This window comes from Crinia signifera, chromosome 1 (assembly GCF_055691185.1).
Source record: "Crinia signifera chromosome 1, ASM5569118v1, whole genome shotgun sequence".
Lineage (NCBI taxonomy): Eukaryota > Metazoa > Chordata > Amphibia > Anura > Myobatrachidae > Crinia > Crinia signifera.
In genome coordinates, this window is record NC_139217.1 from 465,748,449 (window position 1) to 465,763,138 (window position 14,690).

General features: G+C 44.3%; 1 protein-coding gene across 1 annotated transcript in view; it reads right to left on the reverse strand.

Moving 5' to 3' along the window:
- The window catches only part of SETBP1 (SET binding protein 1), a 131,445-nt gene that overhangs the window by 13,555 nt on the left and 103,200 nt on the right, over nt 1–14,690 (reverse strand). The gene's annotated exons all lie outside the window — the stretch shown is intronic.

Sequence of the window (14,690 nt, forward strand, 5' to 3'; positions counted from 1 at the left end):
ATTAGAACACAAACAAGCATGAGAAACGCCATCCACCCTCATCCTTGCTGTCGAGGCAAAATAGGTCACGCATCATGCCCTTTCAAGGGAGGCAGACATTTTGTGAGGTGAGCCTTACCATTCACTAAGAACCAGAGACCTCCCTGAGGTACTTCCTGATTAACATTCCTCACAAAATGGCTGCCTTAACGCATACGGGTCACATGTCCTCACTGATGAAAGAGTACATGCCAAGAGGATGGAAGGGTTTAGAATTTAATGCGACAGGGCGGGAAACTGGACTTCCCACATAATTATGCTCAATAATAATAAAGTTGCTGGACTGGAATGATATAATTATCTATCCTTAATCTAAATGTATTAATTGAATGGGCGGCAGGGCGGCTGTAACAGAACATTTACATCACAATGAGAACAACTTGTTGAACATCTTGTGCAATGTACTTGGTGGCAGCTTTCCTGCTGTAATAGTGACGGCAATACCAACATATAATTAACAGATACTTAATGCACAAGTGTAAATATAATACATAAACTCCTGCAGATAGTACATCTAATATCACAAGGTCAGATCTGTGTCATTAGGGAAACGTGTGCAATATTTCACACCTGTCAATTGTCTTTACTTAATGTATGTAAAAACAGGATAATGCATTCATCAATACTTCAGTCAAGATCAGCAGGTCTTGGGCAGGGTCATATAAACTACATGGGGCTACATTATTGCAAATATTATATATTACAGCTCTTGCAATATAAACACCCAGATGAATTACCAAAGGCGATAAGCACTAAGAGGTCTATGTACTAAGAAGGGTTACTATAGCGGTCTGAGTATGCCGGAGGTGCGGGTTGCCAGGACGAACCCAGACCATTTTTAAAGTTGCAATCATTAGCAAGGCATGGTTTTGCATGGTCAATGATTGCCGCTTTAAAGAGAGAAAAAAAAAATCAGAGTTCGGCCACCAAACCCTCAGCTCCAATGAACTAATTTAATTGTTTTTGAGCCGACATGTGCCGTCAGGTGGTATTTCATGCCCCACCAACCACTGGGGCATAGTGGGAGAATAACATAGTGTGCCGAGCGCAGCAAGCCATGCAAGGGGATGTGATGCACTTAAAACTGTGTCCATGTCGACTGTGTCGACATTCAGGTGCAGTATGTCGACTTAATGACTGTTGACCATCTTTAGGTCGACCATACAATTCATACCTCCCCCTTCCCCTTGCTACTATGTGGTGGATGTGTAACGAAAACACATACCCTCGAATGCCTCCGTGTAGGAGAAATCATTTAATGATCGCGACCAAAAGTCAGTGGGAATTAGTTGCCTGCTCCGGGACAAAGACTGAGTAGGTGGCTGACATCCTGTGACACCAGCCACCCACCCCAGCACACATCGTCCCTATTGTGTACCCATGGGAATGCCCAGGACTTTCATGGGGACACCCATAAAATGCTAAGCTTTCCAATGGGCAATCCCTGTCCCCGCCACTGTCCACCCCGGCCCTCCCCAATTATTGCAAACGGCTCGGTGACTATGCAAGTCGCCGAAGCCTTCTGCAAAGTGCAGCTGCACATACGCATAACACACCGCGTGCAGAGCCCCAATCATTGCAATGGGGCTGAATTCGCCTAAGTGCCAGCCAATCAACTGCCATGTTTCAGGTTGTGTTTGAATAATGTTAGGAGCCGGGGGCTGGTTTATCTCAGGCCAATTTATCTCCAAGCCCAAGGCTTAGTAAACAGACCCCATTGGGTAAATAAATAACCTCCTCGCAGGATTTAGGGCTCGTGCCTACTCCCATGGACGCCACAGACATCGGTTATTGCTAGCAGCAGCCATTAACGGCGCATTCATGTAACAACGTCCCGTAGCGATAGCTGATGGGGCACTAAGGGCCTAATTCAGACCCGATCGCTGTGGATGCAAATTTTCGGAGCCCAGCGATCAGGTAAATGCCGCTCCGTCAGAGTGGCCCGCCCGCCCCTGTGCACGGCTGCAAAATCGCCGGCGTATCGCACACAAACGCTGGCCGCCTGTCGATCAAGTTGCAAATGATCAGCAATGACAATCAATCACTGGCGTCGTTCAAAAAGACTGCTCGCGCTTGCGCACTGCGTGCCGTGCACATGCCCGGCCTTTTGATAATCGTCAGCAGCGCCGCATAAGGTTCTGAATCAGGCCCTAAGGGGAAAAACATGCTATATTTTTTTTCAAATTAAACATTTTTCATCTTACTGGTGTACTAAAAATACATTTATTGGATTGTTTTATGCAAATTTTCACCTGGTCGCGCCGACAGGCCTGGAGATATTTCAGGAAATACAGTCTGCTTCATCTGGTTTGATAAGCCGACCTCACAGCGAGAGGACAGGACTTAAAATGGACGCAAGCCTCTCAATGCAACGGCCGTTCGGCATAATTAATCACCGCGCTGCCCTCTCCTCCTCGACAAACGGAACGGGAGGCATCAACTCGGCATCTCCGAGCGCCGGCACCTTTATATCTGGCAGCTAAATATATCGCTCGCGTGCTTGAAAATGTGCAACCAGGCCACACTTCAGCAATTGATAAATGATGCTCGGGCTGCAGAGTGATTAAGATCTGCACATTTTACAGCGAGAGGGATTCTGCAATCTAGTTAATGCTTCTAAGCAAAATCGCTGCGTGGGTCAAATAATTACAAGCTGGCATCGTGAAATTCTGTAATGAAAGACGCCTTTTCCGCCGTGCTGCAAAAGCCAGCTCAGCGACAGTACTGGCAGCTTTGATGGAAGTACAACGAAGACCTTCCCTTTGCTTGAATTGTAAAAAAAAAAAAAAAAAGACTCTTTCCTAATTCTAACCAGAGCCAACTCTGAAAAATAAACCTGCGCTGGTGTGTTAGTCATGCAGTCTGTGGGGAATGGGGGGGAGCAGGGAAAAGAGGGGGGGGGGCACAGAGTATGTGTATAATCTAACAGAGCCTAGAGCTTTGGAGATCGGAGACCACTTCAATAGCGCAGGCCGGATTCATTAAAAATCCTGGCTGCATTCCAGCAGTGAAAATTGAAGCAGTATATTTATTGCGTTTTGCTGAAATAAATCTGAAATGTGTGAATCATATTCCTCAGAGACATGAGGGGAAGAAGTAATAAACAATCTCTGACTAAGACGCACAAGCAGAAGACGATAGAGAACAAATACGTGCGAGGGTCAGCGCTGGCGGTTGTGTTTTGTGGATGCAAATACTAATAAAAGTCTAACGGCCGAGGTGCATTGTTATGTACAATAAATCAGGAAGAGATTTTGTGGGTTATAAAGAAATGCAATAAGGATCACGGTTAGGGAGCTACTTGGCAAGGGCACGAGTCCTAAATCCGATCATGACCCGCAGCTGGCATTGACCATTACCAGGTAAAGCTGGCATTGGTAAGTACGCTACTGCAGGAGGACAGCGGCCGTACCCGTACCACTGGCTGTCCACCTACCTGCTAAGCATCTCAGGAGGCAACCAGAGGGGCACTAAGGAAAAATGCTTTATATTACAGCAATGGTCGACATACCCGTTGACATGTGTCGACAAGTTTTTCATCTCTTTTTTTTTCGTGTCTGTGTCAACATTTATCGACATGGACACCGAGAAAGTGTACTACTGCGCTCACCATGTTTTGGGCACGGTGCCTCGCTGTGCTTGGCACACTATTATAAACTAACTCCATGCCCACTTGGAACCAAGTCAGTCTAAGAAAAACAAAAATACCATGCAAAACTTTAGTCAACCTTTTCGTTGTCGACCATGTCAATGTAGACAGTTTGCTTGTGACTAAATATGTCGACTATTTATAGGTGTCGACCATTAGTGATTGACGTAGACATTGTGGACCCAGGTCTCTCATCAGCACCCCCTCATCTATTTCTCTCATCAGCACCCCCCACCTTACCGATGACCGATAACCATAAAGCACGTAGCAAAAGATTGTGGATCAATTTATTTGTCCTCAAACCGTAATAACGTAGAGTCAGCAGCCCTGTCAGCATCCCAAATAGTCTAACCAGACCCGGACCGTTGCTATAAATCTGGCTGCAGAGTATGATCATGACCACGCATTTCACTTATCCCAGAGTTGTTTTCTTCAGTCACTTGCGATGTGGACAGCTTTAACCCCTCTTTATAAATATTTCAAGCATTGGAGGCGCCTCTCCAGTCTGAGCTAAATAGATGTGCCCTTATGTGACACTACTCTACGGAGCTGCACAAAATGTTTCATCCGACACAAAACACTGCTCCTCTGTCCCCCGCGCGCTGCTCCCCGGGGGCATCGTGAATCTACAGCAGCAGCCTTAGATTTGTACACAACCTTGAACTAAAGTCACAGATCTCATACACAATTTGTTCACCTCCGAACTGTCAGCTCTTTTTATTGGCCAAAAAAGGAAAAGAAATGGAATAGATTTACTATAATCTCTCTTTTTATTTGTGATGGAAAAGCTTTGAATGTCTATATTTGTAAAAATACGAACTAAGGTTCTGTCACCTCGTACCTGGGGACCTACTGGCCAAAGTCATCCAACAGAATTAACATTTATGTTCATTTTTGGACTGTGAAGAGGCAAGCATACTTAGATGTACACGATATATGATGTTGGAAACGGGTACGAAGACCTGGGGTCTAACTCAATCTGCTGGAGACTGGGTGTATGTAATAGGGTGGAGAAGCTACAAAAGGTAGTGTGAACAGATAGCTAGAGGTTGGGCAAGTAAGGGGGGGGGGTAGCTTAGAGTTGGGTGGGCTTGGTGGTACAGTGGATCTTCAGTGGAAGGCTGAGGGATGGAAGAACATTCAAAAAGTAAGGAGAAGGCACTGGAAGGAGGACTTCAAGGTGGGCTTGCTCTCAGGTTAGATGGCGCACAGATAGGGCAAAGGGGTATTCTGTAAAAGAAAGATGAAGACAACGAGGTGGGATCAATAAAGGTCGCAGTTGGGTTCTACGAAGAATTGTTAGCCAGCGTTAGGATTGGCTGTGTTGCTGTCCAAAGGAAGAGGTGGAGAGGATTGACAAGCAAGAGGAGGTTGGATGCTTTAAGGATGAGAGAGGCCATATAGTGATGTTATGAAGACTCTCACTTTTTAATGCCAACCACACTTTATATGAATATGCTGCTAATTTTTGGTTACGTGGGGTGTCAAAAATTCATCGAGTCATTGAGGCAGAGCAGCATGGTCCCTTCCGGGGCCTACTAGTGTGGTGGACGATGATAGAACCCACAAGCAGATAAAAGTGATCTTTAAATAACGTGCCCGGCAACAATCTTATCAAGCTTGGTAAGATCATTATTGGGCATTGTGCTATAGTCGTGCTATCTATACGGTGAATCCATCTTTGGGCTGGACAAACCCCAGGCGCTAGGTGGAATTGCTAAATAGACTCAGGCAATGATTCCCATAGAGGTCTATAGAAATGGCGTAAGGGGGACAACGGAAGAAAGCAATGGTTCCTCTGCAGTTCACCTCTTGGTGAATTGTGAGATACAGCAAAGTCTTTTCTCCAGTGTTTTGGAGTTGATCTCAGCTTTACAAAGACAATAAGAATATATTAATGTTGCCAATAGGGGGGGCAGCACATAAAGACTTGTTCTTCTATTGAAGGCTTAACATTGTTTAAGTTATTAAAAAAAATATTACAAATCTGATTACAAAAACTTTGGCCTTGCCAAAGAGGTACAACACTAATAGGGATATATGCATCGAACCTTGGAGAGAGAGAGATAAAGTATCAACCAAGATCTTATCTGCCACTCCAAGTCTTTAAGTGGTTAAATATGTTCTAGCAGATTTTTACAACTTAGCAATGTTCTTGAGAGATCACTTTAACTCTTAAATGGACAGCAGTGAGGCAACATTAAACATCCCCTCCAGAATTGGCATTGGGTTGACAGGAGTGACTTGCTGGCATGCTAGGAGGTGGCTCGGTGCCCGTGTAACTGAAATTCATCTCTGGAAGGAAAATTACCGGGAGAAAAATACCTTCTCCACCACAAAAACTACTTTCTAGCAGAAACCCGGGACGCATTATCATCGAGTACTCGGAGTCTTACCAAGATAAACAGATCTCAAAATCCAAGACATTGCAAAACACAAACTTGAGAGTCAACAAAGAACATGCAGCAGACGTCGTCATAGCCAAGTGAGCCTCCAAGTCTGCGAGACGACTCAAGAGTCACCCACTGAGCGCGGCTGACCTCATGTTCACCTGCGTTGCCATGAGGACTTGGCAAGATCTACCTGTGCGGAGAGGAGTTACCTTCCCTGGCATTAAATAAAACTAATTGCAGAGTTTGCTTTGTGCCAACAGATGGAAGGAGAACTCCAGTTACCCACTAACAGGGGCTCTTGGAGAGGCCGATTTTATACCCCCATTTATGCCAACCTATTTGGTCACGGGGTAGGGTGTCCCTTATTTGGGGTATATTTTTCAATTTGAAGGGACGACATGAGACACCTTCTACTTTTTTACCTTTTTCTATTCTGAGAGCCTATTCAAAATATGAAGTTAAATAGGACAACTCTAACCCTTGCCCCAAGAAGGTTAAAAAAAAAAACAAGAAAATGGTCTAAATTCTCAAGAATTTTTGGTACTTATATGTTAGTTGGGCGCCCACTATAGTTAGTATGCTCATACCCCCACTATCCATGTCAGCATGGAGTTGATTTTATATAGTGTGGCAAGCGCAGCGAGCCACCGAGCCCGAAACGTGGCGAGCCCCGCGAGGGGATGCGGAAAACTAAGCAAATAGCTTAGTGGGCGCCCAACTAACATATAAGTACCTATTTTTTTTTACTTTTGATAAATAAAAATCGTCTGAAGTTTGACGCATTTGGGGTATTAGCCATCCCAAAATGTATATTATAACATAAAGGACAAGGGTTGAAATACATAGTCAGACTAGAACGATAAAATATTGAAAGCTAATATGTTGAAAAAACAATATCAGAGGATATTGTGGGATGCCAATGCCCACCTTTGGGGTGGGGTGGAAGGCATCTAGGGGGAAATTAATGTTAACCTGCAAGGGGAGGTTAAGGGGAGCCTGTGGTGTGAGAGCATTAGGTTTAGGCATTTGGAAGAGGACAGGTTCGGGTTAGGCTGCAGGGCGGGAGGGATAGCTTTAGGCTTAGGGTAGGTAGCAGGGATGGTTTAGGTCAGGCTGCATGAGGGGAGGGCTAGGCTGCAGGAGGGGAATGCTGAGGGGAGGGCTAGGCTGCAGGAGGGGAATGCTAAGGATAGGCTGATGGATGGGAGGGTTAGGGTTAAACTTAGGCTGCAGGAGGGGAAGAGTAGGAATAGGCTGCACGAGTAGAAGAGTAGGGATAGGCTGCAGGAGGGGAAGAGTAGGGATAGGCTGCAGGAGGGAAAGAGTAGGGATAGGCTGCAGGAGAGAAAGAGTAGGAATAGGTTGCAGGAGGGGAAGGGCAGGGTTAGGCTGTAGGAGGGGGAAGAGTAGGGATAGGCTGTACAAGGGGAAAAGTAGGGACAGGCTGCAAGAGGGGAAGAGTAGGGATAGGCTGCAGGAGGGGAGGGCTATGGTTACTCTGTAGGAGGGGAAGGCTAGAATTAGGCTGTAGGAGGGGAGGGGCTATGATTAGTCTGTAGGAGGGGAGGGGCTATGATTAGTCTGTAGGAGGGGAGGGGCTATGGTTAGGCTGTAGGAGGGGAGGGGCTATGGTTTACTCTGTAGGAGGGGAAGGCTAGGGTTAGGTTGTAGGAGAATCGGGAATTAGGCCTTTGATATTTCCATAAGATACATACAAGAAGAAAATGGAAATGGTACGAAGATTAATGTGCATTCATAGAGTATATATACTGGAAGCTGGAGCCTACATGCTAAACTAGGGTGTGGTATAGATCACAGGCAATGTATAGGTCAACATTCAAAATGTCAACATGCATCAGGTCGGCATTGTAAAAATGACAACATACACTAGGTCGACAGTGACAAAATGTAGACATGAATTTTTTTTACATTTTTTTGGTGTCAGTCAACACTTGAGCACATGGACTCCAATTGGTGTAGCATGTACCCTTTCGCGTTCACAGGGATGGTGAAAAAAAAAAACCTGCAAAAATCGAAAAAACTAAATCATGAAAAGCTCTAGTCGAGCCTTTTTTAATGTCAACTAAGTGCATGTCGACCTTTTGACTGTCTACCTAGACACTGTCCTTTAGCCATCTGGAACCCACTCCACTTTTCTTCCATGAAATGACGACATTTCCATGTACGAGATCCAGGTATTTACACAATCACAGACCACTCGTGCTCCAGCACACAGGATGATCTAATGCTGAAAGCTCTGCATGTTTACATGTCACTATTAATAGCGTTCTATAAGTCGAGTGCAGCTCTGAGACACATATTTAAGTGAATTCTACTCTATCAAAAGGAAAGTGAACGTCTGATTGTTGACATTCGTGTCTGTTCCGCTCCCCGCTGCAATCCCTTCCCGAAAATGTTTACAGAGACGATGATAAATCCAGATAAATATGCTAACAATAGAAAATGACATTTATGCCTTCTCAGGATGAAGAGAAATCGGTACACGGTGTACAAGCTGGTCAGCGAGCTGGACGCTATACTGCATTCCTCAGCATATGACGTGACCATATCATTTGGATCAACCCACACGTAATACAAAGTACAACATTTTTGGAACATAAAGCCGGTTGTTACAGGCATGTTGCTTCCCAAGAACCAGGTGCCTCCGTTGACTGACCACAGATCACAGGACAGGACAGCCTGACCTAAAATGTACAACAGTTTCACTTGACCTGGTGTTTCCTCAAACATGATATGAGGTTTTTATAAGAAGAAAGTCTCGGAAACATTTTCCTTAATCCATAAAAGGCTCCTCCTCTTTCTAGGAGATGCTCCCCAACAACAATTACTTACAGCAGTGATTCCCAAACTTTTGTGAATCACAGTGGTATATAGTATCAGTCATTTGTTTCACGCCACCCCTAGGCCAAAAGTTTGTTATCTAGAATTTCAGGAAAAAATGTGCAAGGCCATACACCGGTGGCAATAACAGGCCCGAAATAATACAGCGAGAGACTCTGAACATGCGCAGATAGGCCAAGTTACATCCAAATGGGCCGCTGAGTGTGGCAGTGCCAGTTTTTCTGAAGCCCAATTATTTGGCCTACATGGTGAATTTAGTCAATGGCTAGAAAGGTATAAATCATATACACTTTCTAAAATTGGTTGAACCTTTAAGTCTTCTATATTAACCGTAATCTCCCAAGGGAATTCAAAAAATCTAAAATAAAAAAAGTGTCATGGTTACCATTTCTTAAGCAGACCTACTCCAGTTATTTCCAAAGATACTGTGTTGGAGAATTCTTGCTGACAAGTCTAGATATCATTACACTTTATCTAAAGTCCTCTACTAAATTTATCAAACCGTGGGAGAGATTAAGCGGAAAAGTTGCCGATACCCAACAGCCACTGTCATTTTATAGGTTGTGTTAGATAAGGGCTAATTGAATACTGTGAGTGATAATAGTCTCTCTATCCAAGATGTGACAAGTGCCCCACCAACCTAAAGAGTTGTCTTGGAGATGTTGAACTACATAGTGGCAGTTTTCCCAAAGCCTGGACTGTGTCCACCTCAGGAGAACCTCCACTTGCCCTTTGCCTAATGGATGCTCCTCTTCTGTAAGATGAGGGGGTCTTTGACAACCATGGTAAATAGTAGAAGTCAGATACAGGAGAGAGAAATCCCTCAAAATGGATCATCACATGCATTGGGACACTAACCTGTTCAGTGACTGCTCAAGGACAGGCTAAAAGGCAATTCCTCCCAAAGCTAAAGATGTAGAGGCCTAGTCATTACCTGGTAGGAGCTACTGTAATACATTGTTCATTATAACAAGCCATGGCTTGTTTAACCTGCTGTCATCAGGCAGATGCTACAGGGATATTCCCACCAGAAGCCTAAAAAGTTTCTTCCCTCATGCGGTTCGCCTGCTGACACGTGAACTCGTAACCACCTCACTTTCTAGTCGCGCCATAACCCTCTGCACATAATCTAACACGGTGTCCCCTCGGAATAACTTTCTGTATGACTGTACATGTTTCCCCACCTGTTTATATTGTTTATACTGTATGCGGTTTACTTGTTACCCACCTGGCTGCTGCACAGCAAACCAAAAACAAATTCCTAGTGTGCGCAAGTATACCTGGCCGATAAAGCTGATTCTGATAAGAGGCCCGATCGGGCCGTCTAGTCTTCGGTAAGCTCAGAAAACTGAAACTTTTTAGAATTTGCTTGTGAAACCAATGTTATCTTAAGATGGCTGTTTACAGAGCCCTGCTCTTTCCACAGGGAGCAATTGCCGGGTTTGCAAAAAGGGATCCCACTGGTTCTAATGCCTTGTGTTGCTTGCACTTGCTAGTGTTTAAAAGGTAACACTAGCATTATTTTATACATCTACACAACCCTACCTACACTATAAAAGTATTAAAGCCTGCAAAGAAAATCAAATTTTCATATCTGGATCAAAGGAACAGAACGCTAAGTGGCCGAACAATAAGAAAATAGTACAATGGTTGAGGTATATAAAGTAGGACCTTTAAGCAAGACATCTTTCAGAAATAGCTGCATATACTTTTATATCGCAAGCTTAGCCAAAGAAGGATGGTCATCAAGTTCAAAGAACCATCAAAACATAGATAACGTCACCACCTCTGCACCTGCTGTGGCTGCTTTACTGTGAGACACCTTAACCACACAAGACCTAGCTGGCCATTTCTCTTCATACTGTGGGAGAAGCCTGAAAGAAAGTCTACCCAATTCTTTTCCAAGTATTGTTCCAATCATCTAATAATGGACATGAAAACCCAACTGGGAAGAAATTCAGAATAGTAGCAAAAAAGCGAGACTAGAATGTTGACGATTAACAAGGCTAAATTGGAGGTCCCCGTGTGAGGCTACATCACCTACAAGTTAATGTATAACTGTGGTTTGGGAATGAGAACTTTGAGGTTTCCGAGGTGGTTGTCAACATGAAAAATAGGAAGTGAAAACACATTGCGTAAGTTACACGGTTCAGCTTCTCGTATTATATCGTACAAACAAAAGGAGACAGCCTACTCAATCAGAGCTTCTCCGATAGCCGATCAAACAAAAGATAGGTCACCCAAAACAACTCAGAGAAGTCATGCAGAAATGAAGGAGAAGTGCAATGGTTAAACACACTGGGGGCCAGATGCACTAAGCTTTAAAAGTGATTAAATGGAGAGTAATAAACAACCAACCAATCAGCTCCTACCTGACATTTTTCAAACACATGTGACATGGCAGGTCGAAGCTGATTGGCTGGTTGTTTATCACTCTCCATTTTATCACTTTTGAAGCTTAGTGCATCTGGCCCTGGGTGCATTAGTGAATATCAACAGGTATTAAAAGGCCTCTTAATCATTGTGGCTTATATAATTTACTGAGAAGTGAAGTAGAACATAAATGGTGTTAGTAGTGTTCCATCGGTTCTTCTAGAACGTTCTGAACTGCTTGAAAAGTCTAGGGTTCTAGAATATCGCAGCAAATCACAAGGATATGTATGAGAATGGTGTGCTCATACAACATAACAATGAGGTGTGGGTGATAATTACAGAGTTCTAATACAACAATGTTCAACTGGGAATCTGGACCAATGGGAACAATGAGTGGGTGTGGTATAGAAGTCTACAGTAATTACAGTGACATATCATTAAGTCGACTCCATATGTCGACAGGTAAAACAAAGTGGGTCAAGTGGTCTACATGAATATGGTTAACACAAAGGTCAAATTATTTTTAAAAGTTTTTGTTGGGGGGTGTTATTTACTGTGTTTCATCATATGCGACCACAATTATTGCAAAAGTTGACCCTCGCTGGCTCGTTTGCACGCCGTGCTTCAGGCAAGGTTATTAATCCGACTCATAGTCTACATGGAGGATAAAAAACTTGTGCTGACCATCGTGAGTGTTCATTCTAGCACCATTCCCCTTTCAAAATCCATACAGTTCCTCTTTCCTGCCTGGGGTGTTGCTGTCCACTTTGATGCTTCTATTACTGCCTGGTCTCACCAGCTATGCTAGAACCACCACAGAGGCAGTGACATCATCCCAGGCAGGAAAGAGGAACTGCATGGAATTTGAAAGGTGCAGGGTCCTAGAATTAACATTACATCGTAATGTTTGACCTTGACCTAATTACTGTCCACATCCTTGATGGCTAACCTCGACACTCCAGCTGTTGTTGAACTACACATACCAGCATGCTCTGCATCAGATTTAGCATGGCCAAATAGCAAAACTAAAGCAGAGCATGCTGGGATGTGTAGTTCAACAACAGCTGGTGTGTCAAAGTCAGCCATCAAGGGTCTACCTACAACCACTGTTCGTTTTTACATTGGAACCCAACTAATGTGGGCAGAGGTCTCCTTTAAAGGCCGGCGTTCAGACATTCAGTGCTTCCAGGTACACAATAATATATCAAGTGACTCTTTCTGGTCCCGTTTCAGACCTGTTTAAATTGTAATTCAGCCATTCTACCATCGCATATATGACCAACAGATAACGATTCAAGTCACCAGGCTCTCTGTTGAACACCAAAGTCCATTTAATTATGGTTTTATTTTCACTGTAGTTTTTAATTAAGAGAACATGCTTCCAATAGAACCAAAGTAATAGTCTTACAAAGAGTCATCGCACAAGTTGCAATTAGAAAACCAATGAACATTTTAATTGAGCTGCCTTTTTCCCCTGAAAACATTAAACGACTTGAAACATAACATGGTCCCTCTTTTAATTACACTGAAATATAATTATGCCCTAAAAGTAAATGTATACATTAATTTAAATAATCCAAAGAACTGCACCCAAATTGTGAGTTATTCGTAATGAACATTAAAGAACGCACAGTGATAACAGGACTTCAAAGAATGACAACATAGCTTACGCGCACTGGAGGGAACCCATTTTTGGCTGGGGTGTGGTATAACACACCGACAGTCATTAGCCCGACGTCGGAATCCCGGCTGCACATTGGGGGGGGGGGGGGCTCGCTCATCATGCTGCGGGCACAGTGGCTCGCTACGCTCGCCATCTATTTTATTCTCCATCTACAGGGGCCGTGGACCCCCACAAGGGAGCAGTCGGGATTCCGACGTCCGGGTAATGAATGTCGGGATCCTGGCACCCTTTTCGCTGCACACAACCCATCTACAGGAAATAATGATACAATTGTGATACACCGTGTATCACATGTCCTGCAAGAGTTTTAATGGGTTTTAATGTTTAGGGGTCTTGGGAGTTTTATCCTGGTCTCTCATTGTCCACAAACTGCCAAAAGACTAAAAACATAAAAGTAAGTGTTGTAAAATATATCACAGTAATACATTCTACATAGGATTACTTCATACAAAACGTAGTCACGGTTGAGAGCAATAAATGCATCCGAGCATAAGACCACAGGAAACAGAAGGTCCGATGTTTGTATCCTCTATTGCATGAATGGGGGACATTTGGCCCTCCAGCTATTGTTAAACTACATATCCCAGCATGCCCTGCTAGTTTTGCTATTTGTCCATGCTAAAACTGTTGCAGGGCATGCTGGAATGCGTTCCCCATCCCTGTTCTATTTAGGAGGCCATTACTATATATTCTATATGGCAGATGTTTTGTAACTCGATCCTCAAGGCAACCCAACAGCCCAGGTTTCAGTACTTCAGTCAATATGATTGAACCATCTGTGATCAAGCATGGATATCCTTAAAACCTGGACTATAAGGGTGTGGAAGGAAAGAGTTTGTGAACCGCTGCTCTATGAAAAGCTAGTTTCTACAGAGGCCACACAGTACCGCTATGAACTGGGTCAATTCTTCAATGTGTCCATTTGTGCTATGTAGGGAAGCCAATCCTGGGGCATTTTTTCAAACCGGGGATTCAGGATTGAAAAATGCTCAAATCCGGGGTTCCCGGGATTGGCTTTCCTAATAAAAAACTGCCCTGGCCGCCCCGCATTTACTTACATTTGCGGCTGGGTGGGTGAGAGCAGGAAACCAGGTTGCTGGGTTACTGCTTGAGTTGCTTGCTGGATAGGTGGGTGGGCGGACGGGAGTGCGGCTTCATGCTGCCGGGAGCTGGGGGGGGGAGCGCGACTGCGGAGTTGCTTGCTTTGGGCTGGCTAGGTGGGCGGTCGTGATCTCTGCCTGCGCAGCATGACCTCTGATCTCGTCACGCTGAGAGGTCACGCTGCGCAGTGCTGCTCTGCCGAGTATGGGAGAAGCCGGGCAGCGTCTGAGCGTGTGCTCAGGCGCTGCCCGGCATTAGACGGTCTAATCCCGAAATTGGCCACCTTAGTGCTATGTGTAATTTTGAACAAAAAAAACTCCATAAATCCTAATCTACATGGGACTGAGGTCAGATGGCATACATCACTGGCAAGAAATACAGTTGGATAATGTCTGAGGTCAGACCATGTGGCACCAAAACTGCGTAGTCACTTGGACAATGGAGTCACATGTCCACGTGTATAGGTATCGAATGCGTTTATTTTTAACTTTCCCAAAGACTGTTCCCACTGAAAAAGTATCTGCAGGCCACATCGAGTGGATCCTACATTTTAAAAGTGCTGAAACTTACTCTTAAATTTAATCGTAAA